This window comes from Echinops telfairi, unplaced genomic scaffold (genome assembly GCF_000313985.2).
Source record: "Echinops telfairi isolate 266 unplaced genomic scaffold, ASM31398v2 ScPeMD7_7424;HRSCAF=8462, whole genome shotgun sequence".
Lineage (NCBI taxonomy): Eukaryota > Metazoa > Chordata > Mammalia > Afrosoricida > Tenrecidae > Echinops > Echinops telfairi.
The window spans coordinates 66,234,321-66,247,110 of NW_022111324.1; the positions used below are offsets into that span (position 1 = coordinate 66,234,321).

At 48.1% G+C, this 12,790-nt stretch overlaps 1 pseudogene; it reads right to left on the reverse strand.

The window, feature by feature from the left end:
* Window positions 1–7,397: 7,397 nt before the first annotated feature.
* LOC101639285 lies at window positions 7,398–8,829 on the reverse strand (annotated as a pseudogene).
* Between the last annotated feature and the right edge of the window lie 3,961 nt (window positions 8,830–12,790).

Sequence of the window (12,790 nt, forward strand, 5' to 3'; positions counted from 1 at the left end):
ACTCCCCTGGTGCGGAGAACCTTGGGGCCCATGTAGCACTACTGAGGGGCAGGGAGAACTTGCACAGTGGGACAGTGTGAAGGGGGCAGGGCAGACCTGGAGACCGGGTTACCATACACCAATGCATGCTAAGCAGGGACCAGTGGCCCAGGGCAGGCTGCAAGGCACTGAGCTCAGTCACTGATGTCCCCATCAGCTAAGCCGCGGTGGGTCAGGGTGCCAAGACCTTCTCTGGCAGACTTGGGAGGAAGGCATACCATAAGCCTGTCCCGAATACACCACACAAACCCAGGGACCTTAGGTGCCTAGGATACAGGACAGATATGTCAAGTCAAAGTCCAAAAGCAGGCAGTAGGTTAAGCTGAGGGCCCCTTAGGAGTCGGCGAGCATCTGAGCACCTGGTAGAGAGGGGGCCATTGAGGCAAAGATTCCAGAAAGGATCGAGATGATGCAGGCTGAGCAGGCTTTCTTGCTACCTCGAAATATTCTGAACTTTAAGTTAAGAATTGGGATGTGGTCTTTTTGAGTAGGAACCTGCGGGGAAATTCGTTTGTTGTGGAATGGAGAGATGTTTTCAATCCCACAGAATTGGCAGGCAGAAGGAGGGTGGGGTAGGGGCTTGTTGGGCTGGTGCTCCTGCAAATCTGTCAGGCTGGGGGTGACCAAAGTCCTCCTGTTCCAAAGCGCAGCCTGAGAATAGACTCTGGACCCTTTGCTTCCTCAACCCCAGACCTTGCGGCATTTCTAGGTGGGCAGTGCTTAATGGGGGTCAGGGCTTTCCTCCTATCTCACCTTCGGGCTGCTGGGCTCCAAAAGGGCCTCTGGGGAGGGTGGAGGGAGGCCAGCAGAAATGGCCATCACCATGAACTTCAGTCAGTGCTCCTGCAGACCTGGCGTTGGCAGCTGTGGGGCTTCCCCTCATTAGGGGGATAGAATTTGTGGAGCTTCGTGGGGCAGCAGGGACCACATCTGAGTGTCTTTTCCCCCCAGCTTACCCTACACTGAAGGCAATCTCTGCTAGCCTGGGAGCAAAAGGAGAGAAAGTGCTGTGCCCAGGAATGGGCTTGGGGCCACTGTCTGAGCTCTTTAACTCCTCAAGCTTAGGCACCAAGCTGCTGGAGTACGAACGTCTGCCCTGCCTCTTGTCTGTCTGCAGGGAACCAACTAGCTGCTTCCCATCTTGAAATGGAATCGGAGTATTGAGCCATGGGCCAATCATGCTGATGAATTGAGTATCTGGTTTTGTTTAGTGCCCGAGGTGGCACAACAGGCTCCCCCATAGCAGGACTTTGCACAAACTAAAACCACGTCCGGTGCCTGCTGCCATCCTGACTATGCAAGCAGTAAGGAGTAGGGTATAGCCTGAAGGTCATCCTGAGCATCCTCGGTGCTCTGGATTGTTTTCTCCCATATTGCCTACAGGGACTTAGGATGCTGAGCATCCAGCACATTGCTTTGCTCTCTGGGGTCCTTCCCTGGGCTTCCCACCACATCTCCACCTGCCTCTACCCCTATGGTAGACAGGGTTCTCAAGAGAAACAAAACCAGGACACTAACTTCATATATACAGAAAATTAATCTATAAAGCAGTACAAATGGCTCAGTGCAACTCAACTTCCGCGAGACAGCTAATACACTGGCAGCTCAAGTCTTGAGAGCTGCCGGGAAGTCCTCTGTAGACTATCTAGCCCCAGGCAGCAAACAGCAAGGCCTAGGTCACCAACAGTCAGCCAAATGACAGGGTCCAACAGTCTCCAGCTCAAATGTATATTCCAACAGTGTGGTGATCCAGGTCTTGAAGGAACCCCAAATTACAAAACACAGTCCACGGGTTAGGTGTCCCACAGGTAGTGTAGCTTACAAATTGAAGCACAGAATAAGCAAGGCAGCCGCGCAAACTGGTCCAATCATCAAAGAGCAAGGGACAAGGGCAAGGCTCACTGAGCCATTTCTCTGCCCTTCAATTAATCCCACATGTGTTGGCCATGTTGACACAATAACCTTAACTATCTCAACACCCAACAGGTAGACATACCCTCTAGAATTCTCCAGCTGGGATCCCTTAAAGCCCTGCAAAGAGCTTGCAGGGGTGTTGTGCTGTCATGCCAGGATATGGAGGTGCAAGAAAAGTTGGTGGGAGCAAGCCCTGAGCTCACACTTTGAACAGTGAGGGGGTTGAGGGGGCCCTGGGGAAGCCTTGGCAGGGTTTTGGTTGCTGAAGAGAAAGAGGCATGCTTCCCTGGCCCAGGCTGGGGTGGGATGTCTGATGCAGGCCATATGCATGGTGGGCAGTAAAACATCTGAGGCCTGGGGGCAGAAGCTCTTGGCCACACTTCCACCATGAAATGAATGGTGCCTTCAAAAGAAGGGCCCTATTCTATATAAGAGCTTAATGCTTCAGTCAGTTGGCTCTTTATTTCCTCAAAAGAAGAAAGTGGGCCTGTGGTGGGAAGCCCCAGGAGTAATGTGAAATGAGTTTGGGGCTATCTAAAATGGATTCAGTTCCTATGAACGCTGAGCTTTGAGTGTTCTGACTAATGTACTTCCAAGACCTGTGATGGAGCAGGCACACAATCTTTGCGTGTCCTGATATCCAACCTCATGATGTGGGTTCTCTTGGAAGCGATCTCCTGACAGCAGACCTAGAGTTAGGGGTCAGGAAGTGGAGCATTATCAAGAGTGTGGCAGCTGGAAGTCATGGGGAGCTCTCTGTGGGCACCATTTGGAGTGTGCAAATCCCTTGGGCCCATTTCACTTTAGGCTCTTCTTGCCTTGGCTGAGTTGAATCTGGGGTTAGAAGCTCTTACGTGTCAAGCTTTCTAGTCCTGCGTTCACGATGGTTCAGAAGTTTCCTTGGGCAGAAAAGGAAGCACTGTGCTTTGAGGGGAACGTGCTACCCTTGGCTGCTGCTACCTCTTTCCCACTGCAGATGAAATTAGAAGGCTGAGCACTGGCACACAATGGGTGGAGGTTGGGCTGGTGTGTTAGTCTGGGTTGACTTGAGAAGCAATTCCTATTCCTATTTTAAAAGTTTCATATAAAGGGCAAGTGTAAATTAAAGCATCCCAACCCGGTGCTGTCCAAGCCCATACGTCCAATGTCAATCTATGAAGTCCTCGATCTCACAAACATATGCAATGCCACTGAATGCAGGAAGAAACCTGTTTCAGTGAGCGTGTAAGCATTTCAGTGCTGGCAGGGGTATCCACATGGCTTCTCCAGGACCCGGGCTGCATCAGGGTAGGTCTATGTGGCTTCTCAGGGATGGTCTCACAGGAAGTGAGCTTTGCCAGCTGAGGCAAAGAACTAGTTAAGGCAGCTGCCCACTGGTCTGACCATCAGAACAAGACAAAACCTGTGAGGCTCACCAAGGCATTTCTCTTCCCTTCAATTAAACTGCCCTTCAATTAATCCCACGTGTTCACTGGCCAGGTTGGCACAATACATTAATTATCGCCGTGGGTTTACCCATGTGCTAGCTCTTAGGGCTGTCTTGGACTTCTCTACCACTGGGCTGAGTTCCTGAAGGAACTCCCTTGTAAGATGGAACAAATTCTCTAGCTGTTGAGGCTCAGCTGCTGTCAAATTGTCAAACAGTCCCTCCACAGATGGGGAAGCTTTTCAGACTCTGGATTTGTCAGTCGTGGATCCACAGCATCCCCTTGGATTCAGCCCACTGTGTGCAAAGACCTGTGGCAGCTGGTTGGATGGATTCCAGAGAGTGCAAAGCAGAGAAATGAGATGAGGAAGCCACAGGAATTACCCAGATGAGATGGCACCTGGGTCAACGGTGTGGGGACCAGGGAGGTGACAATTAGATGGGGCTTATTTACTGCAACTCTTAACTTTGCATGTTCGAGTCCATTACCAGAATGAATTCAGGAGTTTCCTTTAATCACCTTGCCCTGGAGATGTGAGGAGGTGTGGTTATCTAATCACCTGGCACTTGATCCAGACGACGTCTTGTTCCTGACATGACTTGCAGCCTTCGTCTTCAGTCCCATTTGCCAAGATTGATTTCTGCATGATGGTGAGGGCAGGGTAGACAGGTTCCACCTGGAAGTGGCAGATGGCCTACCAACCAAAACCAAACTCCTTGCCGAATCGCTTCTTATAATGGCCCTACAGGATGGGGTAGAACGACCTGTGTGGGTCGCCAAGACTGGAGCCGCCTCCTACAGGGGAGCAGGAAAGGCTCACCTTCTGTGTGGCTGGCGGTTTCCAGCGGCTGACCTTGCAGTTAGTAGCCCAGTGCAGAATCCGCTGTGCCATAAGGTTTCCTCGGATGGTCGGCCAGTGACCTACTAATCATCGCAGCAGGAGGCGAGTGACTGGGGTAGGGGCCACGCAGATGTAATCACTTTCCATCCTTCCAAAACCCCAAACCAAACTCGCTGCCTTCGAGTTGATTCCAACTCACAGCTACCTTTCAGGACAGGGTAGCGTGCTGTCCAGCTTCACATCCCGGAGGGTCCTAGGGGACAGTTTTGGAATTGAAGGGAAGTTGAGAGACAAGTTTGGGGGTGCTCACCTCCGCCATGATTTGAGGAGCCAGGTCTGTGCAGAGGTTCTATTTTCCACAGCAGCTTATACACACTCTGGGGTGTGCAAGTCCTCTAATTGCAGGTAACCACATACATGACAAATGGACTGTACCCTAAGCTTAAAAGTCCCCAAGTTCATTGGAGGGGTAACCTAACACCAGCACCTGCCAGCAGGTAAGGGGGAGTGGCTGTCTCCAGAGCCTAGAGGGCAATAGCCCATGTCTGCTCCTACACTTAGAGCTGCCGGCTAGATAGCAATCAGCCATGTGTTTGTGAGAGGTACCTTTAAGGCAGCACTATTATGGGAGGATAATGGGAACAATATTATGAGAATGTGATTGGAACACATGTCTAACTCGAGGGTGAAGACCTCCCTCTGCTCGAGACACTTAGCCAGCCAGGCTTCTTAAAACACAAGAATAAAGAATTCATCCGCATATACTCTTCTCAACCCTGTTTCCCACAGGGTTGAACTGCTGTTCTGGGTTCCCAAGACTACATCTTTACTGGAGCAGAACTCTTCACCTTTCGGCGGCGAGCAGCTGGTGGTGGGTTTTGAATGCTGACTTGGCAGTTCCTCTAAAAGACTTGGGGCCCTCTCTACGTGAAGTGGTGATGCATAATTTGGGATTTGCTATAGCACCTCCACCGGTGTGAAAGGGAATCCAGGGTAGAACTCGTAGTTCTGGGTGTTGCCACCTGGGGGCAGTAGTAGCTGCAGGTTCTAATAGAGATGAAGTCTAGAGAGGGATTCATATATAAGTGGCCTTCAGAGCAAATGATTGGGGGACAGGGGGACTCAGAAGGCTATAGCTCCAGACTTGTCGGATTCTCATACAAGCTGGGGAATTCAGGTCACATTTTGTTTATGAGGCAAGAGGGATGAGGCTCAAGGACCCTGGGTAGGTAGCAGGAGATTTCAACAGCACCGGGCAGGGGCGGTGGGGGGAGGGTGGAGGGAGGGGTGGGGGACCAAGGTCACTCAAAGCTGGAGGTTAGGTGGAAACAGGTAGTCACAGAAGTGCTTCTGGTGGCTCATTGTCCCTATTGTTTACTTTCCTAACCTTTGAGGAGCCGGGATCTCTTTTGACAACCTTCTGAAAGTGAGCTTCAACCCTTAACCCTGGGCAGAGAGGGTTGAAAAGCCGGTACTGATTGTGGCAAACAAAGCAGTGGCCTCTAGGTGTGTCATTTGTAGTATAAAAATAATGGCTTCTCTAAAACAACTTCTGGAGGTGCCTGAGCCAATTAGCTAGTTTCAACTGCTTTGGCTATTTCTAGCTATTCCTTGGGAACCAGCACTGGAAAGGTATCCTCCAAATTACCTTTGTTTACTATGAAGTTAGAGATTAGCTTTGAGCAGCCTCCTAGGCACAGGTGGGGGAACGGAGACCTACCTAGGGAAGTACATGTCTAAGGCCTGCATCAAGATTGCAAGCCACATGCTAACTTGGGCACTGGAGTGTGGGTTGACTTGAATCCTCAGACCTTTCCTCCTCCTCTTAATCTTCTACCTTGCTTTGGCTAAGTGTACAGCAGTTCTCAACCTGTGGGTCTCAAGCCCTTTGGGGGGGTTGAATGACCCTTTCACTGGGGTTGCCTGATTTATAACAGTAACAAAATATTAGTTTTGAGGTAACAATGAAAATTTTATGGTTGGGGGGTCACCACAACATGAACTGCATTAAAGGGTCGCAGCATTAGGAAGGTTGAGATCCACTGGGCTAAGAGGAGAGGGCCCAGATGAAACAGCTGTGCCAATGGATTCACTGATGATTTGAGTAGCTCTCCTCCTTTAGAAACAAAGCATGCATGCTCATGTTGAGTTCAGGCCTGGCATTCATTGAGAACCTGGGGAAGGGGGCAGCTGTCTGCATAAGAAGTGAAGTGTGGCTGTCTAGACACTGAAGTGATTCTCCAGTGGACGAGGGAGCACATGGACTCTGTGCTCGTTGGGGTTCCACAAAGGAAGTCTGTAGGATTGAAGAAAACCCAAGTGTACTTCCTCAGTGAGCTCAACTTCAGCACTGCTCCGTCTACACTCGCCCTAGAACCTTTAATAGTTGAGTTCTAATTAGCATGATTCAACATTCAATAATATCAAGTGTTGCGCAACCATCGCCATTTTTGCCCCTATTTTCTATATCCCATTTCAAGTTCACAATTGTTACATAATTAAAACAAATGGTATGAATCTCTACTCTCTGATCTAAAGGATTCTTATCTGAGTTCATGTCCAGAATGATACAAAACCTAGGGCTGACTGGACAGCACTGATTTAAGGATGAGGAAAGTTATTTTTCCATTGGTAGTTTAAATAGGTCAAGGTTAAGATACACTTCTACTGTACAAACAGAACTAAGTATTAAAACTCAAACTTTATAAACAAAAATACTACTCACTGTAGGGGAAAAAGTTATAATATGATTTCCTTTCAGGGGTGAAGAGCCTAATGTGAATGTTTTTCTAAGGCCAGGAAATAAAGCTAAAACATTAGTTCAAATAACTACAATTACAGTTAGTAATTAGAAAAAAGGAAGCGGTTATTGAGCAAAATGAACCTACATGTAAATGTACAAAAATTAAAAGGTCTCAAACTTGAGGAATGTTTCAGAAGTAAGACCTGTTAGCAGAGGAAACTGCCAGGCTGGGAACTCAGATTACCCACATACAATGAGGATCTGAATTTTCATGTATGCTGTGTTCTGCATGAAAGAATAACTTTACTATGGGACATCGGGAAACTTTAATAATATCAATAAGAATAGCAGACAAGAATTCCCCCCCTTATCAGCAAGAAGCTGAAAAGAACACATAGGTTGTCTGTTTTGGATTATCTTCTATGACTCCTTTCTACTGGCCAAGGAAAGGGACCATGGGGTCCTCTGATCTGTGATATCTCGTCCTCTAAGCTGCCATTTCCTCTTCTGTTGGTTCCCGGGGTCGTAGATACTACTAGAAGGCCACTTCCCCTCACCAGTTTGCATGGACTCTGACAAGGAGGGCCTCTCTGCATTCGGTGCCTTTTTCAGTTTCTCATGGTTTTCCTCACGATCACTATTGGAACGGCTTTCTAAGTTCCTTCCTTGTTTTTCCTGCTGTATCTCCATGAGGGTTCAAGGGTTCTTCACAAGCTCTTCTCCAGTGCCAGCACTTGGAAGACATTCTTCCACATTAGCGATCTTACTAGATTCTCCAGCACCATAGCTGTACTTGACAAGTGACCGCATTTGTATCCCCATCGGCCTTCTTTCCAGTAAGATTCCCAGATGGAGTGAGATTGTTCATCTTCATGTCCTCCTCATACTTGCAACAGGTGCCCGCTCTTGTCCTGTCCCGTGTCTGGAGTCCTCCGGAGTCCTGTCTGAGCTAAAGGCAGTTCAGCTGGAGGAGCATCCAGGTGCTCTTGCTTGCCACCAGGCTTTCCCAGGATGCTGTTTCGGCTGCTCTTGGAAATCTTCCTTTTGAGCTTTGAAAGAACCATCAGCTCCGGTTGTGTAGGAGCTGCCTGCAGGCACACTTGGGATCTCGTCACAGGCTTCCCGAGCAAGCAAAGGTGTCTGAGCCACCGCCATGGTATCTCGTGTGACAGTTACCCCCGCAGAATTCACTGCTTCCGATGCTTCCCCTCATTGGGACAGGGATTGTCTCTCATGGCTGAGGTTGGGTCATAATAAACAGAATTTGGATCTAAATTACACAACTATTTTGCAGTATCTTCTCTGATCCTGTGATCTCACAGTGATTCATCTCTAGTCAAAATTCTGTCCTGTCAGCAGCATATTTTCATCTTCACTGTTATGGTGGGTTGTTTTTTTCCAATCTGAGAATTTGGTTCTTCCTCTCCCCACTGGTGTTTCAGAGAATTTGCCCGTCCCCCTGGTTTTCCTGAGGCCGATTCTTCTCGCAGTTTTGGCCCTTTCCGTCCACTTGGCCTTACTCTTCCACAACTGCCATGTGGTGTGCCGGATTGTAGCCCTTCGCCCATCTCTTCCCACCGTAGTCAAGGTCAGCTGCGGCCGGGGGTCATGTTCGTCTGGAGCTACATTAGTACCAGTAAGTTTTGCTCCGAGTCGCCTAGGTTCTTGTCGAGCCGTCTTTCTGGGTGTGATGGCCCCGCAATGGTCACACGGGGCTTCGTCGTTCGCCATTCTCCGTGCTGCTCCTACACTGGCTGTTTCTCTGGCGGTGGCCTTTGGCGCTTCGATGTGGGTCTTTTGGATGGTTCAGCATACCATGCCACGGAAGAAATACACTGAGGGATCTGAGGGTTGATGTCTTTCATCCTCCTTCCACCTCGGCAGGAGCATGCCCCAGTTTGCTGTTCAGGCTCCTTCCTCCAGTCCTCTCTGCTCATCTTTGGTTCCACCAAACTCCTCTAAGACTGGAACAAGGTGGGGTGGGGGTAGGGGGGGCAGCATGAACTGCTTCCACAGTTATACCCGGTTTCCACATCAATCAGGACCACACACGGAACAGGTCGAATGAGAAGCTTTGTTGACCGCCGGCAGCCCAGGCTCAGCTCCAGCTCCAGGTCTTTGCGTCCCGTGTGCTTCTCAAACTCCGCGTATGAAACCACAAGCCATGAACGGGGTGCGGTGGCTTTTCAAGTACAATCACAACTGTACACGCGGATGAACAGCTAGGGAACTTCCTGCCAGTTTCCAGTCGCAGCCCGCCAAAATTTTGAATCCGGTGGCTGAGGGATTGCAAAGTGAATGTGGAAATAGCAAGCTTTAGTAGTGGAAAAATACTCACGCGAACGTCAGCGGCAGGTTAGCCAAGAGACTTCACGACTTCAGTCTCAGGCAGTGGGAAAATACACAAGCTAAATGCAGCTGGTCAATAGACACAAGGGTAGTCCGTGTACTTGTTTCCTCCAATCCCACAGGAGACCTCAAAACCAAAACCAGACAAGAGAAAGAAAAGTCAACTACGAGGTTTACTTCCCCCGCATCTCACAATCTCCCAGCAGCCACTAAGGCGGCTTTTGGACCTTGAGCGCGTGCACTTTAGCAGGTCTTTGGGTCGAAGGCAATTTTACTTAGCAGATGTCACCAGATTTGGCGCCCTGGGATCATGCTCTTCCCTAGATTGGAAGTGGGCTTTGCCTGTTTTCTCTGACCACCTGTCAACTTTAGAACTGGGTCAATTGTTTAGCTAGTGTGTGTGCTGGAACTTGAGATTCTTAAAGCTCTCAGGGATGTAAATGAAAAAGCTCGCCAGCAGACAGCAATTCAGAGATTTTTAAGCCTCACTGGAAAAATAGGAAGGTAAACAGAAGTGCATGATGTATTTTTAAGACTAAAATTAGTAACAATTGTCAACCACCATATAGATGGCAGAGGATATGAATGCAAGCGTCCATCTCAAGGATACTTGAGGAATCTTTTCTTCCTTCTTGCACCCATTGGTGTTAGCCCCATTTCCCACACCAAGGCAATCATTAATCCCAGTATTGTCATCCATCCATCCTTTCCTGCAGTGCAACATACAGTACAAGGACCAAACAAAAGGCCCTCCAGCAACATTGACCATATAAAAGAAACTCCAACCTAGAGAAAGCAGAATGGTTAAACCTCAGTATTCAAAATGGGTCCAGAGATATGTACAAGGTGCTAAATTCCAGGCTAAATACAGCTGCTAAAATTTGTTATACTAGATTAGGTATGTTCACGTTCTTAGTCTATGGACAGTGGGGATTCAATCTGTAGAAGGGACCCTGCAAATGGACTTGGGGCCTTCCCACTATTATCCATAGTGTCCTGAAAACCAGGCATTTAGAATTTAGGCACAGAGTACCATTCCCCCCTACCCCTCCAGGTTTGGATGTTTATTTGCACTCCTTAGATCACACAGGGTAGTGTGCTGTGTGGATTTAGCTCAACCTCCCCACTTAGATGACTGCTTATCTTGAAGTCTTTAAGACACTACATACTATTTTTCTGGATCGCCTGGTGCCATGTGATTTCTTCACACTTTCCTATGACACCCATTCTGTCACCAGTTAACTCCACATGAGGAAGTACCAGGCAGCATCTTGTCACAAGAGCTAATGGTCCTTATATTAGGGTTACTATCAAATGAGTTCAATATCCCGTTCATGTAACTATATTTTCCATGTATACCTAGTTCACTCTGAGAGCCATCATTTTAATGTTGGGGCCATCGAGGCTGTTCCAATGCATTAGGATTCTATGCCCAACACATTGCACAGACCTCTGAGCCATCCTCACAACTGTTCCTCACACGGATCCATGGTGGCAGCCCCTGCCAATCCATCTCACCAAGGACCTTCCTGCTTCTCCCTGCTCCTCTACCTCGCCAACCATGGTGTCCTTCAGGGCCTGAGCTCTGCCGACATGTCCGAAGTACGTCAGAGGCAATGTCACCACCCTGGCCTCTGAGGAGCAGTCTTGGCCATGCTCCTTTCATGACAGATTGTATCCCTTTGGTAGTCCCTGATACTTTCACTATTCCCCACCACAATTCGAATGCATCACAAGGTCCACCTTCCCCATGCATAGGAGGCAGTGGGAAATACCCTGGCTTGGGTCCGACATACCTTAGTCATGAAAGTAACATCCTTGATTTTTCAATACTCCTAAAGAGGTCTTGGGCTGCAGATTTACCCGACATTTGACGTGCTCCTATGTCTTTTGACTGGATCACTTCCATCTTCCATCATGATGATACCCATTGTTCAAGGTGTGAGGATTTTGGTCTTGAGTTGTGCAACAGAGTTGTATTCCATACTAAAAGCTGCAGTCCCTGATCCTCCTCAGCAACTGCTTCTGATTTTTCGGCAAGCCAGGTTGTCACCTGCATATCACAGCTCTTTAATAACTCCTTCTGATCCCAATGCTGAGTTCTTTACATAACCCAGCTGCTCTGATTGCTCTGCATACAAAATATGGTGAGTGGATACCACCCTGATCACACCTTTTCTGACTTTAAAACCACATAGTATGCCATTGTTGGAACAACTTCCTCTTGATCCGTGTACAAGTTTTATATAAACAGGAAGTATCCTGGAATTCTCATTCTTGAGGCTATCCATAATTTGTAATGATCCATACTGTCAAATGCCTTGGGAGTCAATAAAACACAAATGTTATTCTGGTGGTCTCTACTTTGAGCCAAGAACCATCTGATTTCAACAATGAGAACCCATGTTCTGTGTCCTGTTCTGAATCTGGCCTGAACCTCTGGCCATGTATTGAACTCTGTCAATGCACTGCTGTAATCTCTAATAGATAATCACTGCTGTAATCTCGAATGGATAATTAGCAATTGTTTACTTGCATGTGCTATCAATGATATTGTTCTATAATTTGTGCCTTCTGTTGGGTCATCTTTCTTTGGAATGGGTACACAATGGATTTCTTCCAGTCAGTTGGCCAAGTAGCTGACTTCCAAATTTCCAGTGCTTCATCAGCTGATTAAAATACCTGAATTGGTGCTCTTCAATACTTGGATCCTTGTTTTGGGGTTATGCTTTTGTTGCAGCTTGAATTTGAGTTAAGAAGGGACTTTAGAAGGTAGAATTCCCCACATTGTAGTCTTTTCTCCAGGTGGCCTGAATGCTGAGTTCTTCCATGTATCTTCCCAGGAGGTAGCTAAGAGCAAGCACATCGTGATGGAGGCATGGGGCCATGGATACTAGGGGTCTAGGGCAGCGGTTCTCAACCTGTGGGTCACCACCCCTTTGGGGGTCAAGCGACCCTTTCACAGGGGTCTCCTGATTCATAACAGTAGCAAAATTACAGTGAAGTAGCAATGAAAATAACTTTATGGTTGGGGGGGGGGTCACCACAACTTGAATTGTATTAAAGGGTCGTGGCATTGGGAAGGTTGAGAACCACTGGTCCTAGAGTCTGATGACAGCGTTATTAAAAGACAACAGCAGACTTACCTTGTTTACAAAGCTTACTCTGTCCATCATCCCATCCAGTTAAGTGATGTCAGCCTGCCGATGCTGCCGCCTGGCCCTTTGGAGTCATTGGCACCAAGCAGTAAGATGCATAGGATTCATCATGTCTACAAAATTTATCCATGGCCCCTAAACATAAATACCCAGGGATTTCCTTCACCTTCATTCTTACCTCTCACCCCTGTCCGGCCACCTTCCCAGCTCACTCTTGTTGCTGCCCCTCTAGCTCCAACAGCAAAAACAGCACCCGTGGCACCGTGCTCTTAACTCTTAGTAGTTTGCTAGCAGCTCTCTTGGTCTCTATACCTTTTGA